This window comes from Dama dama, chromosome 2 (assembly GCF_033118175.1).
Source record: "Dama dama isolate Ldn47 chromosome 2, ASM3311817v1, whole genome shotgun sequence".
Classification (NCBI taxonomy): Eukaryota; Metazoa; Chordata; class Mammalia; order Artiodactyla; family Cervidae; genus Dama; species Dama dama.
The window spans coordinates 25,814,252-25,827,451 of NC_083682.1; the positions used below are offsets into that span (position 1 = coordinate 25,814,252).

A 13,200-nucleotide genomic window follows, 5' to 3' on the forward strand; every position below is an offset into this window, starting at 1 on the left:
GAGCGTTTTCCCTTCACTCACTGATAGTTCTGATCTTAGACAATGATTCAGGATCAACATTCCAATACAAGCTGTTCTCTTTCTCTTGTACTTTTTTTTTCTCTTAATGCTCTGACAATGACATTGATGATTTGATTTAACTTCCTACCTGAGCTTCTGTGATCATGGTAGTCAGTGGGAGTGGGCCAGCCTCTGTGGAAATGGGCCATGAGGTGTGACGGTTCTAGTTGAAAGGAGCCAGTGCTTGGACAGTGGATGTATTTTCAGTTCAGAAATACTTGGTTTAAATTCCTGCTCTGCTCCTCTGTTTGGGAGTTATCGGACTTTGGGCCCCTTCAGCTCCCCTGAGCACTGGCCTCCTCTACAGAGTAGGGATACAGTGCAGCCCCTCATCCGGCAGTCAGAAGGACTCAGTGAAGTCATGTGTGTGGCTAGTGTATATATGGCAGGGGTTCTGGAAAGTAGGGCTCACCTTCCCTTTTCTACTTTTTGGGAATGGTGGGAGGTGCTGCTGACCAGCTGTGGTCATGGTGTATACCTGGTCCTAATCACTTAGCCTTCTAGGGTTTTCTCTCCTAGTGGCCCTGGTCTGACCCCCTCCCTCTGGTCCCCAACAGCCTCAGGGTAGACAGACACACATTCCAGACCCTACCCAGGAGAAGGGCCAGTGAGCCAACCCGGGTCATGGTTGCCTCCTGGTGAATAAAAGCCCTCACCGAGCTCTAGGGGCTGGAGTTTGAGTTCATCTCACAGCTGCAGTGCTCCCCACCCAGTCCTGAAGACGCGTCTCTGCTTCGCCCTCATAGATGGAGTACACCGCTCCTCAGTCAGCGAAACCCTCCGACACGAGCCCCTCCACAACTCCCACTTCTCTGCTGGTTCAGGGAAGCTCGAGGCTTTTGCAATTCTCCAAGCATCTGGCCCATCTTATCCAGATGACATTTGGAATTTTAATCTTCTAGTTATGAGTTTTCATAAATCTGGTTTGAAATCTCATTGCCAGTCTCCTCTGCTGTGGGAAAATGGTTTTAGAGAGATATGGGCAGAGGGTGGTTCGTGCATGTGTGGGGGTAACTATAAAGTGAAGGGGGCTTCTTGCAAGGAGCTTTGGGGTCCAGAACGCACTCTGTCCTAGCACTGTGTTGGGTGCTTTAAAGGTTATCCTGAAGCTCCTTTCACATGATGCCCATTGCACATATAGAAGACAAACTGAGATTCAGATATATTAAGCGACTTGCCTGAGGTTACTGACTGAATGGTGGAAGTGGATTTTCAAGTCTAGGTTTAACTGACTTCAAAGCCTATAGCTTTTCCAGTACCCCTGACTGCCTCCCATTTAACTATGGGTTCCTGGGAGTGAAATCCCCAAATCCATGGATCTGAAGTCCTGGGACTACCCTTGGTGGTGTTCTTTTAACCCCTCCAGCACTCGCTCATCTCCTCCAGACTGGAGAGGTGAGCATAGGCTTGGGCCCCTGAAAGACTTGGCCAAGGTCACACAAGAGCTGGGACTTCCTGTTCGGGCCATGGGGTGAGATTGAACCTCTTGGAAGGGAAATGACATGGATCAACTTGAGCCGTTATTGAAGGCCCACCCTGTTGCAAATGGGACAGTCTTATCCTCTTTCTCTTGGTTGATTGGAAAAATTCTTATGCTCTTGTGAACTCTCAGAGAGCCTACTGTTACACCTTCAAGAACCTCGGGAATCCTTGGCCCCCCTATTTGGGGAAACCAGAGGAGAACATTTTTATAGGACTTAGTGGTGAGGGGGAAAGTAAAGAGAGAGCCCTCTGGGTTACGTATCTTCACTGAATCCATTCTACAAACACTCCGTGTTCTGTCCCTGTCACCAAAACTGCTAAGCAGCAGCAATCCCAGGTGAGCAGAGCAAATCCTACAAGGGGTCCCAGCGTGGGCAGAAGCTTACAATTTGGCATCAGTTGCCCTGCCCAGTCTCTGAAGACCAGTCAAGCTAGGTGGCGCGCTGCAGCTGCCCGGACATCTGAACTGCTCTGGTGTGAGGGACACGGGGAACTGGGGATCCCCTGGAGTTTCAGCAGGTCTGTCTCTTGCCTTTGCCAGGACGCCCAGCATTTGCTTTTTCCTCCTGCAGAGCATCTGAAAACTGTTAAGGGAGCACAGTCCTAGACACACTGGTAGCAGGAAGAGAGCAGGTTGTGGGTGCCTTTCAGACCCTTTCTTTGTCTCCTCCTTGCCTTGTTCCACATATATTGATGAAGGCCCCAGAGCCCGGAGAGACTTGACTTCATGTGGACTCAAGTGTGTGGACGGAGCAGTCAAGAGAAGGCTGGAACACGCTTCTTTTCAGGAAAGTAACTTGATGGAGAAATTGTTTGAACTGCTCGCCCCTGGGTTTCTGCCCAGGACCTCAGACTTGGATAGAAGACTTGGCGGCTTTTCGGAGCACAGGGGAGCCCCTCATCTTGTACTGAATTGACACACTTTGATTGATGCAGAAGTGACACAGGTGATGGTTTTAGAGTGTCCCCACCCCAGCACCCTCGCCTTCACCCTGCTGCTCCTCCGTCCTCCCCACAGCCGGACCCAAGTTCCTCTCGGCCAGAATTGAGTGTGTTGTGCTCGCTGGAGGTTCTGTTCAGACAGTGGTGCCAGGCCCACTTTGGATAAGCCCACCGGGGTTTTGCGGGGTCCTCTGGATGTCCCAGCACTTAGTGGATGGCCCACAGCCTCACAAAAGGAAAGAGAGCTCCAGCTTGCTGCCCCCTCCTAGACACATCTTAGGGATCTTCGCTATTCTTAAATCCCCAGGGTTTGAGAAGCAAGGAATGTTCCCATTTCCTCCATCGTATGGAGGATCTATATGATGCTCCAGGGGATCTTCCTGACCCAGGGATCAAACCCATGTCTCCTGCATTGGCAGGCAGATTCTTTAATGACTGAGCCATGAGGGAAGAAGCCCCAGGTTTAACTTTAGGCAAGGCATTCTGCCCTTGACATGGCTAAATCCATAGTCTATCCATGGGTGTTTCAAAATTCAGTTTTACCTCTGAACCATCAGGGAAGCCCAATCTTAACCTTAGTGTAGGTTTGTGTGTATGTGCATGCATAGGTAGGTGTATATGTGTATGTATTTTCTTTGAAACTTCTTTGTGCTTCTATTGTACTGTTATTAAAACGTAAGGCTGTGTGGAAGCAGAGTTGGAATCTACAAACACCTGGGATCCCAGCCTGAACTCTAGTCTTGGGTCATTTCTGTAAGCTCGCAGCTGCAAAATATTCCCCCATCCTGGACAAAGCTTGAGGCCAGATGAACGCTGGGATCTTACTTCAGAACCCAAAGTATTCTTTAGTTAGTGTCCAGTACGTTTCTTCATGGAGTTCTTAGGTCTGAGAATTTCAGAAGCACCAGAAAGAACTTTATTTTTTCAGGGAGGCTTTGAGTTTTAACCACTGAAGTAAGCTTCCAGTTTATTTTTCCTTGTCCGATTGCAGTCTCCCAAGTTGCTGACAGTTCGCCTTTGAAATGAGTCGGCTTTGATCAGTGATACGGCAGCCAGACGGATCATCTTTGCTGTCTGTGACTTAGTCCAACCAGTTTGGCAACAGCAGGGTCCCACCCAGCGTGGAGGGTAGAGAAAGGCGGACACAAAGGCGGCTGTGATGAGGGAGCTTGCCCCTGACCCTGGACAGCACCCTGGCCCTTTGCTCCCTGCACCTGTTGGGTCTCCCAGCAAGCAGCTTTCCTGCCAGCCACCCCCTGCTGTGGGGAGACGGCTCTTGCTCCCACCCTCTCCCTTTGCTGAGACCTTTGCTGAGCCTCCTCCAAGCATCCCTCCAGATTGTTACATGGTAAGCAGGTTGTCTTCACCACCTCCCGCTTTCCCGTTCCTCTTCCCCCTTATGGCTTCCCTCTTCCCAGGTAGGGTGCTGCTGTGGCTGCTCGGAATCTTTGTCTTTCCCAGTAGAGAAAACTGGCTTCAGGCTCCACTCACGGCAGCATGACGTCAGTAGCCCACATCATGGACCACTGGAAGGATGTGGCCGGGCTGGCGCCCTCTTTGGACGTGAGGACAGAGGGCAGCAAGTCTGTCCGAATTTGAATCCTGACCCCATTCCTTACTTAACTGTATGGCCTTGGGCAAGTTACGTCACCTGTTGAGTTTCAGTTTCTTCAAAATGGACAGAATAATAGTCCCAAACTGTTGCTACTGTGAGGATTTCAGTCTAAGTGCCTGTAAAGCGCATTGTAGAGTGTTATGTCATAGTAGGGCTGAGTAGATGAGAGTTAAGATAATTGCTTTTTTTTAAATAATCATCGTCATCTTTATCCATCGTCACCCTCTGTCTGGAGAACAGCCAAGTGGGGAAGGACTGCAGCCTTGTTCTACAGACTGTTTAGGGGAAGTTGAAACACTTTCATTATATGCAGACTCACGGAAGACTTATTATGCCACCTTCTTTCCTTGAAGGGCTGGAAGGATTCATCTCTGGGCTTCTCCCCCAGCAAGCAAAACCAAAGTTGAATTTAACAAAAGGAAGAGCTGTCTAAGGTAGTGTCAAATAGCCTCCTTAGGAGTTGAGAGTTTGGGGAAACTTGGCAGTGACTTGATTAGGGGATTTTTGTATCAAGGCAGAGGGAGATCAGGCAAGAGGGCTTCCAACCCTACGATTGTCTGATTCTACTTCCAGTTCCGGGAGGCCCTGTGCTGTTTGTGTTTTGAGAAAGGCCACCTAGCACGGAAGATGTCACACTTCCCATGTTTACAGCAACTTGATGGCATTGCTGAGGCCTCCCCTGACCCCCATGATCTGTAGACTGATTTCTTATTATTATATCTTTTAAATTAAGGCTATGTCCATGCTTTAATTTTGGTTTGAATGAATGATTTATTCAGGATACTTAAAGCAGTTAGGCCTCATTGTGCCAGCCTAGTGTGTGTTCATCCTGGGGAGTGCTTTCGTGGGGACAAGAGAGGGTTGGTGGACTGTTGCAGGACTTTTGCACTCCCACACTAATAAGCCTGCTGGGAAGGCCTGGGTTGCACAAATTTAGTACATGTCTTTATCTGATAGAAGCTAGTAAGCCTGAGTGGGGAACACAGACAGAGGTGAGCAGACCTGTCCTCTCTTGGTTCTAAACAGTCATTTTGATCGCAGCCAATGGCATCCTTTCCACTTCTCTCCAGGTCTGTCATGTCCTTGTACAAAGACAGTTGTGCATTCCAGACTGGGGTTTGTTTTAACCAGCAATACAGATGTTTCTGCTCTGGTGCACGATTTCATTAAAGCTCAGCCAGTGGTTTACTGTGGCAGGAGACTGCCAAGGTTAATATTTCTGCAGTACATTCCCTTCTGTTGGCTCTTGGCACCAGCCAGCTCCCAGGTGGGCATCTATCACAGCTCTGCAGTGGAATCGCGAGTATATCTGTTGAATTTGGATGGAACCGCTGACTACACCAAGTGCCTTATCTTTGCCTCGAGAACCAAGCCGGGGCCCATGTCCTCTGGTGAGCATTAGCTCACCCCTTCATGCCCCTCCCTAGTTGTAGATGTCACCCCAGCAGCTCAGTTTGGGATGGGGGCAGAGGATAAGGGAGCATTTGGCAGTGAGGAACAGTGGGAGCATAGCTTTCTGATGAGGACGGATGTGGATTCAAATCCCACTCAGCTCAGGTGAGTCACTTACCCCTTAGTGTCTGTGTCCTTCTGTGCACCAGGGGTAGTAATCCCTGCCTCAGAAGATGCAGTGAGGACTCACTGAGGTGCTGCTTATAATTAGCTGGGAGGAAGCAGAGTGCCCTGGCTTCCCAGATGGCGCATGTTAAAGAACCCACCTGCCAATGCCGGAGACTCAGGAGACGCAGGTTCAATCCCTGGGTCGGGAAGATCCCCTGGAGGAGGAAATGGCAACCCACTCCAGGATCCTTGCCAGGAAGATCCCATGGACCCAGGAACCTGGTGGACTTGGTCCATGGGGTCACAAAAAGTTGGACACAGCTGAGCACACACACACAGAGCGCCCTGGCTCAGGAAAGTGCCCGATGTGAGCAAAAGCTGCCCGATGACTACTTGGGAACACCCTAGTGGCGGAGGACCACAGACCCAGGAAGCCCAGAGTGCTTCTCCTGGCTTTGGCAATGGAGAAAGTGTATACAGCAGAACCGGTTCTTCTGCCTGCAGGCACCAAGGAGCCAAGTTAAAAATAATAGCAGCCCGACTGGTTTGGCATGTGTTTCCTCTGCCTCTCCCCATCTGTGGCTGGTGGAATTGGGAAATGGTCAAACAAGCATGGACCTCGTCTAGGAACATTTGGCAAAGGTCAGGAGAACTTGGAGGAGGGGACAGTGGGATGAAGTGCGAGACAAGGGTGAGATGTTTTAATGTCATCTGTGGCCAGGTGCTTAATGACTTTCACTGTTGATGTTCTGAGTTCAGGTCTGCTGGTCGGGTCTGAGGGGAGGAGCCAGACATGCACCTCGGGATGATGTGGGCGGGTGGATTTCTTCACCTCTCTGCTGCTTTGTAGGGTCATCTGGTAGAAAGTTTGTAATGGTCATCCTAGCTTTGTAAGACTCTAGTGAAGAAGGGATTGTCGAAAAAACACTTATTTTTAATTACGGTTTCAGCCAACTTATGTCTAATTGTCTAGGATTCTTTTTTTATCAGTGTTGTGCAAACCGTCTCTCTCACACCTCAGTGCAGTGGCCATTGAGATTCCTAAGCCTGAGTCTTGCAAGATATACAGGTGCTTCGTGAGTCATCAAAAAATGACAGTCTTGTTTATTCTATTTGAAATGCAAGGTAGATTTTATGCCCATCTTGAGGTAATCAATTGATGCTTTTGAACTATGGTGTTGGAGAAGACTCTTGAGAGTCCCTTGGACTGCAAGGAGATCCAACCAGTCCATGCTAAAGGAAATCAGTCCTGAATATTTATTGGAAGGACTGATGCTGAAGCTGAAACTCCAATACTTTGGCCACCTGATGTGAAGAACTGACTCATTGGAAAAAAGACCCTGATGCTGGGAAGGATTGAGGGCGGGAGGAGAAGGGGATGACAGAGGATGAGATGGTTTGATGGCATCACTGACTCAATGGACGTGAGTTTGAGTAAACTCCAGGAGTTAGTGATGGACAGGGAGGCCTGGCATGCTTCAGTCAATGGGGTCGTAAAGAGTCGGACATGACTGAGTGTCTGAACTGAACTGAGGTAGTCAATTACCAGTGGTCAAATCTGTGAACAGTATTCAAGAAGGGAAGCACTTCCTTAATCAGAATATTGTGTTAATCAGGACATTCCATTTCTTGGCAAATGACTGAGTGACAAATGACATTGTGGACAAATGGCCATCATGTTCCCTCCCGTTCATGTTCTTCATCCATCAGTTCCATTTTTCCTTCTGTCCTTTCATCCATCCACTCATCTATCCAACAAAAACTTAATTGGCACTCAACATGCAAGAAAATATGGGGATAAAAATCATAACTCCTGCCCTCAGAGACCTTCAAATGTAAAATAGGAGTCAAGACCCTTAAGAACCTAGATGGAAAGCCTAGGGAAAATTTTTAGGGGGATGAGTGGTATTTGAACCAACTGTCCTTTGAGAAATGCACAGGATTCCAATGTGTGAAGCCTGTGCATTCCTGCTGCAGGACCAAGGACCCAGAGGCTGGAAAGAGGTGGTTCTCTATAAGAAATTGCCAGTGGTGGCACTGGGCTAAAGTCAAGGGGGAAGACTGGAAAATCAGGAGCAGAGGCTTAAGTAACAGTCCTTAAAAGTCAAATTCAGACTTTGAGAGTTGACTCTGTAGGCACTAGAGAGGGTTTTCAATGGCAGGTGTGGTCAAGGGCAAACTTTCTGGCCCTCCTTGAACATGCTGATAGATTTCAAGAGGGCTTCCACTTTTTAACAGTTAGGTGCTGGCTGAGAGATGGTGGGGGGCGGGGGGGCAAGTCTCACGAAGGGTCGTGGCTGATTTAGCAGCTCCAGGCTTACGTAGCATCGCCCACTATTCCTCCTCTCATGGCTGCTGCTTTCTTTCCAAACCTCTCCTTCCTTTTCAGTTTTTCTCACTCTTACGGATAATTTCCCACTGTGTTCAGACGTTCCTGTAAGACCTGCTCTCCAGCCTCACCTCTCAGTCCTCTAGGAATTTGGGAGTTCGGAGAAGGGGTTTCAGCCTCCATGACCTCTTCTATCTTTGGAATCTGTCCCTTGGCTATAAATAAGGCTGTTGCTTAGTGCCAGTATTGATGGTATTTGCAGCTGTCCTCTGGGAGACGGACTCAGACGAATAACCCATTTTCAAGAGGACATGGCCATTAGGTGACAGCTATTTATGGTTCCTATTGACTAGACCCAAACCTGAACTGTCGCTGACATTAAAATTTCATGTGCCGGGAACCGCCTTTCCTTATCTGGTTGTCTCTGTCCATTTATCTGAAACATCTGTGTTTAGCTAGATTCTTCAGAAAGAGGAGCTGCGGAATGTTGAGGGAGTTCTGTGTTCTGGTGGGTGTGACTTTCCCCAGGGGACCTCTCATTCCCCAGCAGCCCTCTAAACTGGGGTGTTCGCACCTCCATTTCACAGAAGAGATCCCTGAGTGTCTCAAGGTAAGTTGCTTGCCCAGAGCCACCAGGGCAGTTGGTAAGCGACAGAGCCAGAATTCAAACCGACTTCTGCCTGGCTTCAAAGCCTGGATAATTTCCATGAAGCCATGCGTGTCTGATTTCTGAACTGGGAGTGTCACTCCGGAGGGTTTTATTTATTTATTTTGTCCCCTGATAGTTCAGTTGCTTGGAGTTAAGTACTTGATTGAACATGCGAAGTTTAAAAGCATGTCCATGCTGAATTTGCCTGGGTAGTCACAGCGTTCCATCTTCATGGAGTTTCTTTCCCACACCCTTAGATGAAAATAAACAAGGCCCTAAAATGTCAGGCGAGATTCCTTCTGGCTTTATAACCTAGTGTGTTCTGTAGATGGCTGAATTCTCCAGTGAACTTCTCATTGGAAAAGATTCCTTTCCTGAATTCTGTTTCTCCATCAAAGGGATATTACATGGTTTGTGATAACTCTTTCTTCATGTCCATGACATTGAAGTGCTGTGGAGGAAATGGTCCTGCCCCAGTCACTTCTGGTGTCATCACATCTTCTTCATCCCAAGTACCTGTACATCTTTACTCTTAACATTGAAACATGATCAGGCCTGGGACCAGGGGAGAAGAACATCTTGATTGCTATAACATATTAATGGCGACTCTTAGAAGGAGGAAGGTATAGTGGTTAAGTACCTGGCCTAGATAGCATATTAAAAAGCAGAGACGTTACTTTGCCAACAAAGGTCCGTATGGTCAAGGCTATGGTTTTTCCAGTGGTCATGTATGGATGTGAGAGTTGGACTGTGAAGAAAGCCGAGCACTGAAAAATTGATGCTTTTGAACTGTGGTGTTGGAGAAGACTCTTGAGAGTCCCTTGGACTGCTAGGAAATCCAACCAGTCCATCCTAAAGGAGATCAGTCCTGGGTGTTCATTGGAAGGAGTGATGCTAAAGCTGAAACTCCAATCCTTTGGCCTCCTCATGCAAAGAGTTGACTCATTGGAAAAGACCCTGATGCTGGGAGGGATTGGGGGCAGGAGGAGAAGGGGACGACAGAGGATGAGATGGCTGGATGGCATCACTGACTCGATGGGCATGAGTTTAAGTAAACTCCGGGAGTTTGTGATGGACAGGGAGGCTTGGCGTGCTGCTGTTCATGGGGTCGCAAAGAGTCGGACACAACTGAGTGACTGAACTGACTGACTGACTGACCTGGTCTTTGAAAGTGGAAGACCTAAGTTGAGTTTCAGCTTTGCTTCTTGTTAACTGCTGGACCTTAAGCAAATAACATCTGTGTATCTCTGTTCTCTGATCTTTAAAGTAAAGATTCATTTCTGGGAAGAGGATGGAGAATTGATTATAATATTTTCATATCTTTTCTTTTTTCTGGCAATAGAGAATTCTATTTGCATCATTTGGAATAAACTTAATTAGCTAAACTTAGTTAGCACAGGGCATTCTGTCCTTGAAAAAGCCATTCAGGCTTTATCAAAGAAAAGTGTAGTTGTTTATCTGTGGGGTTAGAAGTTAGGATGCCTCAATGGGTAAAAAATCTGCCTGCAATACAGGAGATACAGGAGACTTGGGTTCAATCCCTAGGTTGGGAAGATCCCCTGGAAGAGGAAATGGCAACCCATTCCAGTATTGTTGCCTCAAAAATCCCATGGACCGAGGAGCCTGGTGGGCTGCAGTCCATGCGATAACAAAGAGTTGGACACCACTGAGCGATCAAGCACACAGAAGTTAGAATAAGGGGTGAGGGTGGTTAGTAACAGAGGGGAAAGGAAGGAGCTTCAGGGACCCATCATCTGTTGTGATTGTTATTCTGGGGATAGCCCTAAAGCATCTTCATCTTGTAAAAATGTGTTCCAGAGCTTAAAACTTGCTTTGATTGCTTTTCTGCATATGTTATATATGACAATATATTTTTAAAAATAGAAGTCAGTAACCCCAGGCTCCCAGTCCTTCCCTCCCCTACCTCCCTCATATTCTTTTTGTATGCTACCACTTGCTAATATTTTGAGATGAGAAAAAGCAGTGTTAGAAACCTTTTGTGGGACATACTTAATAACCATGTTGCCCTACTCACTGAATAATGCAGATTTTCTAAATATTAAGAAGTAACTTGGGTGTTGATAAAATGCTCTTCTATCTTCCTTTCAGAGGTAATCTGTATGTAAAGCATGATCTGATAGTTCTCAGTCCTGCCAGGGCATCAGAACTCTCTATCTAGAGAACTTTGAAAAGAAAGGCAAGTGTTTGGATCATTCAAACCTACTGAATCACTCTTTGGAGGTGGGACATTGGCATCTGTGTCTTTTTAAAAACTCCCCAGGGGACTCTGCACCACTCATGTAACCAGCATATTGGATAAATATCATGTGTGGATTGTGGACAAAGCCTGTGAGTTTCTTTCTTTTTTTTTCCCTTCCATTGGATGAAGGCTGTCACAGCCCATGACCATTCTGTTCGTTTTTACAGAGAGTCCTGTGGTCAAATAATTTGCAGAGACAGAAATTAGAATACCCCGTCTAATATTTTTTAATGTATTTATTTTTAACTGTAGGATAATTGATTTACAATATTGTGTTTATTTCTGCCATAAATCAACATGAATCAGTCATAAGTATACATATGTCCCCTCCCTCTTGGGCCTCCCTCCCACCCCATCCCACCTCTCTAGGTTGTCATAGAGCACTGGGTTTGAACTCCCTGCATCATACAGCAAATTCTCACTGTCTATTTTACACATGATAATGTGTGTGTTTCCATGCCATTCCCTCCATTCGTCCACCACTCATTCCCCTCCTTTGTGTCCACAAGTCTATTCTCTCTGTCTGCGTCTCCATTGCTACCCTGGTTCGTCAGTACCATTTTTCTAGATTCCATATGTATGCATTAATATACCATATTTGTTTTTCTCTTTCTGACTTACTTCATGCTGTATAGTAGGCTCTAGGTTCATTTACCTCATTGGAACTGACTCAAATGTGTTCCTTTTTATGGCTGAGTAATATTCCATTGTATGTATGTACCACAACTTCTTTATCCCGATGTTAATCAAAGCCTGAACTTGAATTCAGGCCCTTGCAGAGGAAGAGTGAAAGCAGTCCACCCTCCTCCACCCCTCGGGAGCTAGGCAGAGAAGAAAGGTCCTTACTCCATGGGTCCTTTGGTCCTTTCTGAGCTCACTTCCTGCTCTTGAAAGCTGTGTCTTTGTTTTGTGGAGCACTTCAAGGCCCATTTCGTAGGACCCCAGATGAACTCTTCTGTGTGCTTCCTCCAAGAAACCAGATCTCTTGTCCCAGCAGTGGGTGAACATGATAAGTGTTAATTGCTCAGTCATGTTCTATGCTTTGCAACCCCATGGACTCTCTGTGGAATTCTCCAGGCAAGATTACTGGAGTGCGTTGCCATTTCCTTCTCCAGAGGATCTTCCCAACCCAGGGATCGAACCCAGGTCTCCCGAATTGTAGGCAGACGCTTTACCATCTGAGCCACCAGGGAAGCCCCTTGTCATGCTGAGCGACCTGCATAGTAGCCTGTGGATTGGGCTGTCAGATCTCACAGGCTCTGTTTTGAGATCTCGAATAAGTGTGTTGGCCTCTCTGAACTGCAGGTGCCTCATGAATTGCTCACTCAGATCGTGAGGATTAAATGACAAATACCTGTCAAGGCCTTGGTGCCTGACACACAGGAAGTGCTCCCTGGTGCCCGTTCTCCAGTTTAGTGCCGCTGAAACTCTGTCCATCTCGGCTGCCCTGTTTAAAGCTTCATTTGCTGATGGGCAGCCAGCTGGAGGGGGGCTCTGTCACTGCTGCTTCTTGGAGAAGCACTTCTCTGGCTCAGCCAATTCCTTGTCTAGAAGCTTCCAGGGATGGTCCCATTAAGAACTGCTCACAAAAACAGGGTCCCAGAGCTAACAGAATTAAGCAAGTTATCAGGCGGTAGAAAATGCAGTTAGATTTGCATCTGTGAAGCAGATGGCCAGCACAACATGATTGAATTAGTTGTATTATGTTGGGGGAAATTAATTTGTCACTTTATTTTTTTTTCTTTTGTTTTTTTAAAAAAAGAGAGAGATGTGATTTTGTTATCTCTGGCAGAAGTGATTTGTAGAAAGAGTTTATCCTTTAATGGAAAACATGGGATATGCAGTAGGACCTTGAAAAACCCTTGTCTTGTAATTGTTAGTTGGTACAATTATGTAGAATGTAGTCCAGAAAAACAGAAATGCTGCCACCTACTGCTGGTGAAAGATGGCTTGTGTTTCCAGTCATAGGAAAAATCTCAAATCATGGGGCCACTGTGAATTAAATGCACTTTGAAGACGTTTTTTAGTTACTGAAGATCTTAGGATACGGTGTATTCTAATTTACGTTGTTTATTACAATGTCTCACATTATATTTTGATCTGGTAAACTTGAGAGAACCTCAGGCATTTTGATTCCTCCTTTTAAAGGTGAGAAAGAATCAAATGCAGAATCTTTTTTTAAGAACAAATGGGATCTTTTGAGTTGGGGCCCAGGGTTGTTAACTGGGAGATTCCCAACACATTCTTTGGGCACAAATAGCTCTTTCATGGCCCTTTTGAAAGGATCAAAGCAAAACCTGGAG

General features: G+C 46.7%; 1 protein-coding gene across 6 annotated transcripts in view; it reads left to right on the forward strand.

Moving 5' to 3' along the window:
- The window catches only part of NAV2 (neuron navigator 2), a 417,005-nt gene that overhangs the window by 94,862 nt on the left and 308,943 nt on the right, over positions 1 to 13,200 (forward strand). The window lies entirely within an intron of this gene.